Here is a 13,120-nt window from a genome sequence, read left to right as displayed (position 1 = left end):
ACAGACATACAGACCCAGTCACACACACATACAGACATACAGACCCAGTCACACACACATACAGACCCAGTCACATACATATACAGACATACAGACCTAGTCACACACAGATACAGACACTCAGACCCAGTCACACACACATACAGACCCAGTCACACACACATACAGACATACAGACCCAGTCACACACACATACAGACATACAGACCAAGTCACATACAGATACAAACCCAGTCACATACAGATACAGACCCAGTCACATACAGATACAGACTCAGTCACATACAGATACAGACATACAGACCCAGTCACACACACATACAGACCCAGTCACAAACACATACAAACCCAGTCTCACACACATACAGACATACAGACCCAGTCACATACAGATACAGACTCAGTCACATACAGATACAGACATACTGACCCAGTCACACACACATACAGACCCAGTCACAAACACATACAAACCCAGTCTCACACACATACAGACATACAGATCCAGTGACATACAGATACAGACCCAGTCACACACAGACCCAGTCACACACACAGATACAGACATACAGACCCAGTCACACACAGATACAGACATACAGACCCAGTCACACACACATACAGACATACAGACCCAGTCACACACACATACAGACATACAGACCCAGTCACACACACATACAGACATACAGACCCAGTCACATACAGATACAGACTCAGTCACATACAGATACAGACATACTGACCCAGTCACACACACATACAGACCCAGTCACAAACACATACAAACCCAGTCTCACACACATACAGACATACAGATCCAGTGACATACAGATACAGACCCAGTCACACACAGACCCAGTCACACACACAGATACAGACATACAGACCCAGTCACACACAGATACAGACCCAGTCACACACAGATACAGACCCAGTCACACACAGATACAGACATACAGACCCAGTCACACACACATACAGACCCAGTCACACACAGATACAGACATACAGACCCAATCACACACACATACAGACAGACATACAGACCCAGTCACACACACATACAGACCCAGTCACATACATATACAGACATACAGACCTAGTCACACACAAATACAGACACTCAGACCCAGTCACACACACATACAGACCCAGTCACACACACATACAGACATACAGACCCAGTCACATACAGATACAGACCCAGTCACATACAGATACAGACCCAGTCACACACACATACAGGCATACAGACCCAGTCACACACAGATACAGACATACAGACCCAGTCACACACACATACAGATCCAGTCACACACTGTCACACATACAGACCCAGTCACATACAGATACAGACATACAGACCCAGTCACACACACATACAGACATACAGACCCAGTCACACACAGATACAGACATACAGACCCAGTCACATACAGATACAGACCCAGTCACACACAGATACAGACCCAGTCACACACACATACAGACATACAGACCCAGTCACACACACATACAGACCCAGTCACACACAGATACAGATATACAGACCCAGTCACATACACATACAGACCCAGTCACACAGATACAGACATACAGACCCAGTCACACACACACATACAGACCCAGTCACACACACATACAGACATACAGACCCATTCACACACACATACAGACATACAGAACCAGTGACACACACATACAGGCATACAGACCCAGTCACACACAGATACAGACATACAGACCCAGTCACATACAAATACAGACCCAGTCACACACACATACAGACCCAGTCACACACACATACAGACTCAGTCACACACAGATACAGACCCAGTCACACACACATACAGACATACAGACCCAGTCACACACACATACAGACATACAGACCCAGTCACACACACATACAGACATATAGACCCAGTCACATACAGATACAGACCCAGTCACATACAGATACAGACCCAGTCACATACAGATACAGACTCAGTCACATACAGATACAGACATACAGACCCAGTCACACACACATACAGACCCAGTCACAAACACATACAAACCCAGTCTCACACACATACAGACATACAGACCCAGTGACATACAGATACAGACCCAGTCACACACAGACCCAGTCACACACACAGATACAGACATACAGACCCAGTCACACACAGATACAGACCCAGTCACACACAGATACAGACATACAGACCCAGTCACACACACATACAGACATACAGACCCAGTCACACACACATACAGACCCAGTCACATACATATACAGACATACAGACCTAGTCACACACAGATACAGACACTCAGACCCAGTCACACACACATACAGACCCAGTCACACACACATACAGACATACAGACCCAGTCACACACACATACAGACATACAGACCAAGTCACATACAGATACAAACCCAGTCACATACAGATACAGACCCAGTCACATACAGATACAGACTCAGTCACATACAGATACAGACCCAGTCACATACAGATACAGACTCAGTCACAAACACATACAGACATACAGACCCAGTCACACACAGATACAGACCCACACACACACATACAGACATACAGACCCAGTCACATACAGATACAGACCCAGTCACACACAGATACAGACATACAGACCCAGTCACATACAGATACAGACCCAGTCACATACAGATACAGACCCAGTCACACACACATACAGAACCAGTCACATACAGATACAGACATACAGACCCAGTCATACACATACAGACCCAGTCACACACACATACAGACATACAGACCCAGTCACACACACATACAGACCCAGTCACACACAGATACAGACCCAGTCACACACAGATACAGACATACAGACCCAGTCACATACAGATACAGACCCAGTCACATACAGATACAGACCCAGTCACATACAGATACAGACCCAGTCACATACAGATACAGACTCAGTCACAAACACATACAGACATACAGACCCAGTCACACACAGATACAGACCCACACACACACATACAGACATACAGACCCAGTCACATACAGATACAGACCCAGTCACACACAGATACAGACCCAGTCACACACAGATACAGACATACAGACCCAGTCACACACACATACAGACCCAGGCACATACAGATACAGACATACAGACCCAGTCACACACAGATACAGACATACAGACCCAGTCACACACAGATACAGACCCAGTCACACACACATACAGACATACAGACCCAGTCACATACAGATACAGACACAGTCACACACACATACAGACATACAGACCCAGTCACACACAGATACAGACATACAGACCCAGTCACACACAGATACAGACCCAGTCACACACACATACAGACATACAGACCCAGTCACACACACATACAGACATGCAGACCCAGTCACACACACATACAGACCCAGTCACACACAGATACAGACATAGTCACATACACATACAGACCCGGTCACACACACATACAGACCCAGTCACACACACATACAGACTCAGTCACACACAGATACAGACCCAGTCACACACAGATACAGACCCAGTCACACACAGATACAGACCCAGTCACACACACATACAGACCCAGTCACACACACATACAGACATACAGACCCAGTCACACACACATACAGACCCAGGCACATACAGATACAGACAAACAGACCCAGTCACACACAGATACAGACATACAGACCCAGTCACACACACATACAGAACCAGTCACACAGATACAGACATACAGACCCAGTCACACACACACATACAGACCCATTCACACACACATACAGACATACAGACCCAGCCACACACACATACAGACATACAGACCCAGCCACACACACATACAGGCATACAGACCCAGTCACACACAGATACAGACATACAGACCCAGTCACACACACATACAGACCCAGTCACACAGATACAGACATACAGACCCAGTCACACACACACATACAGACCCAGTCACACACACATACAGACATACAGACCTATTCACACACACATACAGACATACAGAACCAGTGACAAACACATACAGGCATACAGACCCAGTCACACACAGATACAGACATACAGACCCAGTCACACACACATACAGATCCAGTCACACACTGTCACACATACAGACCCAGTCACATACAGATACAGATATACAGACCCAGTCACACACACATACAGACATACAGACCCAGTCACACACACATACAGATCCAGTCACACACTGTCACACATACAGGCCCAGTCACAAACACATACAGACCCAGTCACACAGATACAGACATACAGACCCAGTCACACACACATACAGACCCAGTCACACACACATACAGACCCAGTCACACACAGATACAGATATACAGACCCAGTCACACACAGATACAGATATACAGACCCAGTCACACACAGATACAGACCCAGTCACACACACACAGATACAGACATACAGACCAAGTCACATACAGATACAGACCCAGTCACATACAGATACAGACCCAGTCACACACAGATACAGAACCAGTCACACACAGATACAGACATACAGACCCAGTCACACACACATACAGACCCAGTCACACACACATACAGACATACAGACCCAGTCACACACACATACAGACCCAGTCACACACACATACAGACATACAGACCCAGTCACACACACATACAGACCCAGTCACATACAGATACAGACATACAGACCCAGTCACAAACACATACAGACCCAGTCACACACACATACAGACCCAGTCACACACACATACAGACCCAGTCACACACACATACAGAACCAGTCACATACAGATACAGACATACAGACCCAGTCATACACATACAGACCCAGTCACACACACATACAGACATACAGACCCAGTCACACACACATACAGACCCAGTCACACACAGATACAGACCCAGTCACACACAGATACAGACATACAGACCCAGTCACATACAGATACAGACCCAGTCACATACAGATACAGACCCAGTCACATACAGATACAGACTCAGTCACAAACACATACAGACATACAGACCCAGTCACACACAGATACAGACCCAGTCACACACAGATACAGACCAAGTCACACACACATACAGACATACAGACCCAGTCACACACACATACAGACCCAGTCACACACAGATACAGATTTACAGACCCAGTCACATACACATACAGACCCAGTCACACAGATACAGACATACAGACCCAGTCACACACACACATACAGACCCATTCACACACACATACAGACATACAGAACCAGTGACACACACATACAGGCATACAGACCCAGTCACACACAGATACAGACATACAGACCCAGTCACACACACATACAGACCCAGTCACACACAGATACAGACATACAGACCCAGTCACATACACATACAGACCCAGTCACACACACATACAGACCCAGTCACACACAGATACAGACATACAGACCCAGTCACACACACATACAGACATACAGACCCAGTCACACACACATACAGACATACAGACCCAGTCACATACAGATACAGACTCAGTCACATACAGATACAGACATACAGACCCAGTCACACACACATACAGACCCAGTCACAAACACATACAAACCCAGTCTCACACACATACAGACATACAGACCCAGTGACATACAGATACAGACCCAGTCACACACAGACCCAGTCACACACACAGATACAGACATACAGACCCAGTCACACACAGATACAGACCCAGTCACACACAGATACAGACCCAGTCACACACAGATACAGACATACAGACCCAGTCACACACACATACAGACCCAGTCACACACAGATACAGACATACAGACCCAGTCACACACACATACAGACATACAGACCCAGTCACACACACATACAGACCCAGTCACACACACATACAGACATACAGACCCAGTCACACACAGATACAGACATACAGACCCAGTCACATACAGATACAGACCCAGTCACATACAGATACAGACCCAGTCACAAACACATACAGACATACAGACCCAGTCACACACAGATACAGACCCAGTCACACACACATACAGACATACAGACCCAGTCACATACAGATACAGACATACAGACCCAGTCACACACACATACAGACCCAGTCACACACAGATACAGACATACAGACCCAGTCACACACAGATACAGACATACAGACCCAGTCACACACAGATACAGACCCAGTCACACAGATACAGACATACAGACCCAGTCACACAGATACAGACCCAGTCACACAGATACAGACCCAGTCACACACACATACAGACCCAGTCACACAGATACAGACCCAGTCACACAGATACAGACCCAGTCACACAGATACAGACCCAGTCACACACACATACAGACCCAGTCACACACACATACAGACCCAGTCACACACACATACAGACCCAGTCACACACACATACAGACCCAGTCACACACACATACAGACCCAGTCACAAACACATACAGACCCAGTCACACACAGATACAGACATACAGACCGAGTCACACACAGATACAGACATACAGACCCAGTCACACACACATACAGATCCAGTCACACACTGTCACACATACAGACCCAGTCACATACAGATACAGACATACAGACCCAGTCACACACACATACAGACCCAGTCACACACACATACAGGTGCAGTCACACACTGTCACACATACAGACCCAGTCACAAACACATACAGACCCAGTCACACAGATACAGACATACAGACCCAGTCACACACACATACAGACCCAGTCACACACACATACAAACCCAGTCACACACAGACACAGACATACAGACCCAGTCACACACAGATACAGATATACAGACCCAGTCACACACAGATACAGACCCAGTCACACACACACAGATACAGACATACAGACCAAGTCACATACAGATACAGACCCAGTCACATACAGATACAGACCCAGTCACACACAGATACAGACCCAGTCACACACAGATACAGACATACAGACCCAGTCACACACACATACAGACCCAGTCACACACACATACAGACATACAGACCCAGTCACACACACATACAGACCCAGTCACATACAGATACAGACATACAGACCTAGTCACACACACATACTGACCCAGTCACATACAGATACAGACTTACAGACCCAGTCACAAACACATACAGACCCAGTCACACACAAATACAGACCCAGTCACACACACATACAGACCCAGTCACACACACATACAGAACCAGTCACATACAGATACAGACATACAGACCCAGTCATACACATACAGACCCAGTCACACACACATACAGACATACAGACCCAGTCACACACACATACAGACCCAGTCACACACAGATACAGACATACAGACCCAGTCACATACAGATACAGACCCAGTCACATACAGATACAGACCCAGTAACATACAGATACAGACCCAGTCACATACAGATACAGACCCAGTCACAAACACATACAGACATACAGACCCAGTCACACACAGATACAGACCCACACACACACATACAGACATACAGACCCAGTCACATACAGATACAGACCCAGTCACACACAGATACAGACCCAGTCACACACACATACAGACATACAGACCCAGTCACACACACATACAGACCCAGGCACATACAGATACAGACATACAGACCCAGTCACACACAGATACAGACATACAGACCCAGTCACACACAGATACAGACCCAGTCACACACACATACAGACATACAGACCCAGTCACATACAGATACAGACACAGTCACACACACATACAGACATACAGACCCAGTCACACACAGATACAGACATACAGACCCAGTCACACACAGATACAGACCCAGTCACACACACATACAGACATACAGACCCAGTCACACACACATACAGACATGCAGACCCAGTCACACACACATACAGACCCAGTCACACACAGATACAGACATAGTCACATACACATACAGACCCAGTCACACACACATACAGACCCAGTCACACACACATACAGACCCAGTCACACACACATACAGACATACAGACCCAGTCACACACACATACAGACCCAGGCACATACAGATACAGACAAACAGACCCAGTCACACACAGATACAGACATACAGACCCAGTCACACACACATACAGAACCAGTCACACAGATACAGACATACAGACCCAGTCACACACACACATACAGACCCATTCACACACACATACAGACATACAGACCCAGCCACACACACATACAGACATACAGACCCAGCCACACACACATACAGGCATACAGACCCAGTCACACACAGATACAGACATACAGACCCAGTCACACACACATACAGACCCAGTCACACAGATACAGACATACAGACCCAGTCACACACACACATACAGACCCAGTCACACACACATACAGACATACAGACCCATTCACACACACATACAGACATACAGAACCAGTGACAAACACATACAGGCATACAGACCCAGTCACACACAGATACAGACATACAGACCCAGTCACACACACATACAGATCCAGTCACACACTGTCACACATACAGACCCAGTCACATACAGATACAGATATACAGACCCAGTCACACACACATACAGACCCAGTCACACACACATACAGATCCAGTCACACACTGTCACACATACAGGCCCAGTCACAAACACATACAGACCCAGTCACACAGATACAGACATACAGACCCAGTCACACACACATACAGACCCAGTCACACACACATACAGACCCAGTCACACACAGATACAGACATACAGACCCAGTCACACACAGATAGAGATATACAGACCCAGTCACACACAGATACAGATATACAGACCCAGTCACACACAGATACAGACCCAGTCACACACACACAGATACAGACATACAGACCAAGTCACATACAGATACAGACCCAGTCACATACAGATACAGAACCAGTCACACACAGATACAGAACCAGTCACACACAGATACAGACATACAGACCCAGTCACACACACATACAGACCCAGTCACACACACATACAGACATACAGACCCAGTCACACACACATACAGACCCAGTCACACACACATACAGACATACAGACCCAGTCACACACACATACAGACCCAGTCACATACAGATACAGACATACAGACCCAGTCACAAACACATACAGACCCAGTCACACACACATACAGACCCAGTCACACACACATACAGACCCAGTCACACACACATACAGAACCAGTCACATACAGATACAGACATACAGACCCAGTCATACACATACAGACCCAGTCACACACACATACAGACATACAGACCCAGTCACACACACATACAGACCCAGTCACACACAGATACAGACCCAGTCACACACAGATACAGACATACAGACCCAGTCACATACAGATACAGACCCAGTCACATACAGATACAGACCCAGTCACATACAGATACAGACTCAGTCACAAACACATACAGACATACAGACCCAGTCACACACAGATACAGACCCAGTCACACACACATACAGACATACAGACCCAGTCACACACACATACAGACCCAGTCACACACAGATACAGATATACAGACCCAGTCACATACACATACAGACCCAGTCACACAGATACAGACATACAGACCCAGTCACACACACACATACAGACCCAGTCACACACACATACAGACATACAGACCCATTCACACACACATACAGACATACAGAACCAGTGACACACACATACAGGCATACAGACCCAGTCACACACAGATACAGACATACAGACCCAGTCACACACACATACAGACCCAGTCACACACAGATACAGACATACAGACACAGTCACACACACACATACAGACATACAGACCCAGTCACACACACATACAGACATACAGACCCAGTCACATACAGATACAGACCCAGTCACATACAGATACAGACTCAGTCACATACAGATACAGACATACAGACCCAGTCACACACACATACAGACCCAGTCACAAACACATACAAACCCAGTCTCACACACATACAGACATACAGACCCAGTGACATACAGATACAGACCCAGTCACACACAGACCCAGTCACACACACAGATACAGACATACAGACCCAGTCACACACAGATACAGACCCAGTCACACACAGATACAGACCCAGTCACACACAGATACAGACATACAGACCCAGTCACACACACATACAGACCCAGTCACACACAGATACAGACATACAGACCCAGTCACACACACATACAGACATACAGACCCAGTCACACACACATACAGACCCAGTCACACACACATACAGACATACAGACCCAGTCACACACACATACAGACATACAGACCCAGTCACATACAGATACAGACCCAGTCACATACAGATACAGACCCAGTCACAAACACATACAGACATACAGACCCAGTCACACACAGATACAGACCCAGTCACACACACATACAGACATACAGACCCAGTCACATACAGATACAGACATACAGACCCAGTCAAACACACATACAGGCATACAGACCCAGTCACACACAGATACAGACATACAGACCCAGTCACACACACATACAGACCCAGTCACACAGATACAGACATACAGACCCAGTCACACACACACATACAGACCCAGTCACACACACATACAGACATACAGACCCATTCACACACACATACAGACATACAGAACCAGTGACAAACACATACAGGCATACAGACCCAGTCACACACAGATACAGACATACAGACCCAGTCACATACAAATACAGACCCAGTCACACACTGTCACACATACAGACCCAGTCACATACAGATACAGATATACAGACCCAGTCACACACACATACAGACATACAGACCCAGTCACACACACATACAGATCCAGTCACGCACTGTCACACATACAGGCCCAGTCACAAACACATACAGACCCAGTCACACAGATACAGACATACAGACCCAGTCACACACACATACAGACCCAGTCACACACACATACAGACCCAGTCACACACAGATACAGACATACAGACCCAGTCACACACAGATACAGATATACAGACCCAGTCACACACAGATACAGATATACAGACCCAGTCACACACAGATACAGACCCAGTCACACACACACAGATACAGACATACAGACCAAGTCACATACAGATACAGACCCAGTCACATACAGATACAGACCCAGTCACACACAGATACAGAACCAGTCACACACAGATACAGACATACAGACCCAGTCACACACACATACAGACCCAGTCACACACACATACAGACATACAGACCCAGTCACACACACATACAGACCCAGTCACACACACATACAGACATACAGACCCAGTCACACACACATACAGACCCAGTCACATACAGATACAGACATACAGACCTAGTCACACACACATACAGACCCAGTCACATACAGATACAGACATACAGACCCAGTCACAAACACATACAGACCCAGTCACACACACATACAGACCCAGTCACACACACATACAGACCCAGTCACACACACATACAGAACCAGTCACATACAGATACAGACATACAGACCCAGTCATACACATACAGACCCAGTCACACACACATACAGACATACAGACCCAGTCACACACAAATACAGACCCAGTCACACACAGATACAGACCCAGTCACACACAGATACAGACATACAGACCCAGTCACATACAGATACAGACCCAGTCACATACAGATACAGACCCAGTCACATACAGATACAGACTCAGTCACAAACACATACAGACATACAGACCCAGTCACACACAGATACAGACCCAGTCACACACACATACAGACATACAGACCCAGTCACACACACATACAGACCCAGTCACACACAGATACAGATATACAGACCCAGTCACATACACATACAGACCCAGTCACACAGATACAGACATACAGACCCAGTCACACACACACATAAAGACCCAGTCACACACACATACAGACATACAGACCCATTCACACACACATACAGACATACAGAACCAGTGACACACACATACAGGCATACAGACCCAGTCACACACAGATACAGACATACAGACCCAGTCACACACAGATACAGACATACAGACCCAGTCACATACACATACAGACCCAGTCACACACACATACAGACCCAGTCACACACAGATACAGACATACAGACCCAGTCACACACACATACAGACATACAGACCCAGTCACACACACATACAGACATACAGACCCAGTCACATACAGATACAGACCCAGTCACATACAGATACAGACTCAGTCACATACAGATACAGACATACAGACCCAGTCACACACACATACAGACCCAGTCACAAACACATACAAACCCAGTCTCACACACATACAGACATACAGACCCAGTGACATACAGATACAGACCCAGTCACACACAGACCCAGTCACACACACAGATACAGACATACAGACCCAGTCACACACAGATACAGACCCAGTCACACACAGATACAGACCCAGTCACACACAGATACAGACATACAGACCCAGTCACACACACATACAGACCCAGTCACACACAGATACAGACATACAGACCCAGTCACACACACATACAGACATACAGACCCAGTCACACACACATACAGACCCAGTCACACACACATACAGACATACAGACCCAGTCACACACAGATACAGACATACAGACCCAGTCACATACAGATACAGACCCAGTCACATACAGATACAGACCCAGTCACAAACACATACAGACATACAGACCCAGTCACACACAGATACAGACCCAGTCACACACACATACAGACATACAGACCCAGTCAAATACAGATACAGACATACAGACCCAGTCACACACACATACAGACCCAGTCACACACAGATACAGACATACAGACCCAGTCACACACAGATACAGACATACAGACCCAGTCACACACAGATACAGACCCAGTCACACAGATACAGACATACAGACCCAGTCACACAGATACAGACCCAGTCACACAGATACAGACCCAG

The 13,120-nt window shown here is 46.6% G+C and overlaps 1 protein-coding gene across 2 annotated transcripts in view; it reads right to left on the bottom strand.

The window, feature by feature from the left end:
• Window positions 1-13,120, bottom strand: part of RPS6KA5 (ribosomal protein S6 kinase A5) — a 121,256-nt gene that overhangs the window by 29,466 nt on the left and 78,670 nt on the right. The gene's annotated exons all lie outside the window — the stretch shown is intronic.

The sequence above is a fragment of the Taudactylus pleione genome, unplaced genomic scaffold, assembly GCF_031769625.1.
Source record: "Taudactylus pleione unplaced genomic scaffold, aTauple2 ptg000660l, whole genome shotgun sequence".
Classification (NCBI taxonomy): domain Eukaryota; kingdom Metazoa; phylum Chordata; class Amphibia; order Anura; family Myobatrachidae; genus Taudactylus; species Taudactylus pleione.
The sequence above is the reverse complement of the archived record's forward strand: the minus strand, read 5'-3'. Positions and strand labels throughout refer to the sequence as shown.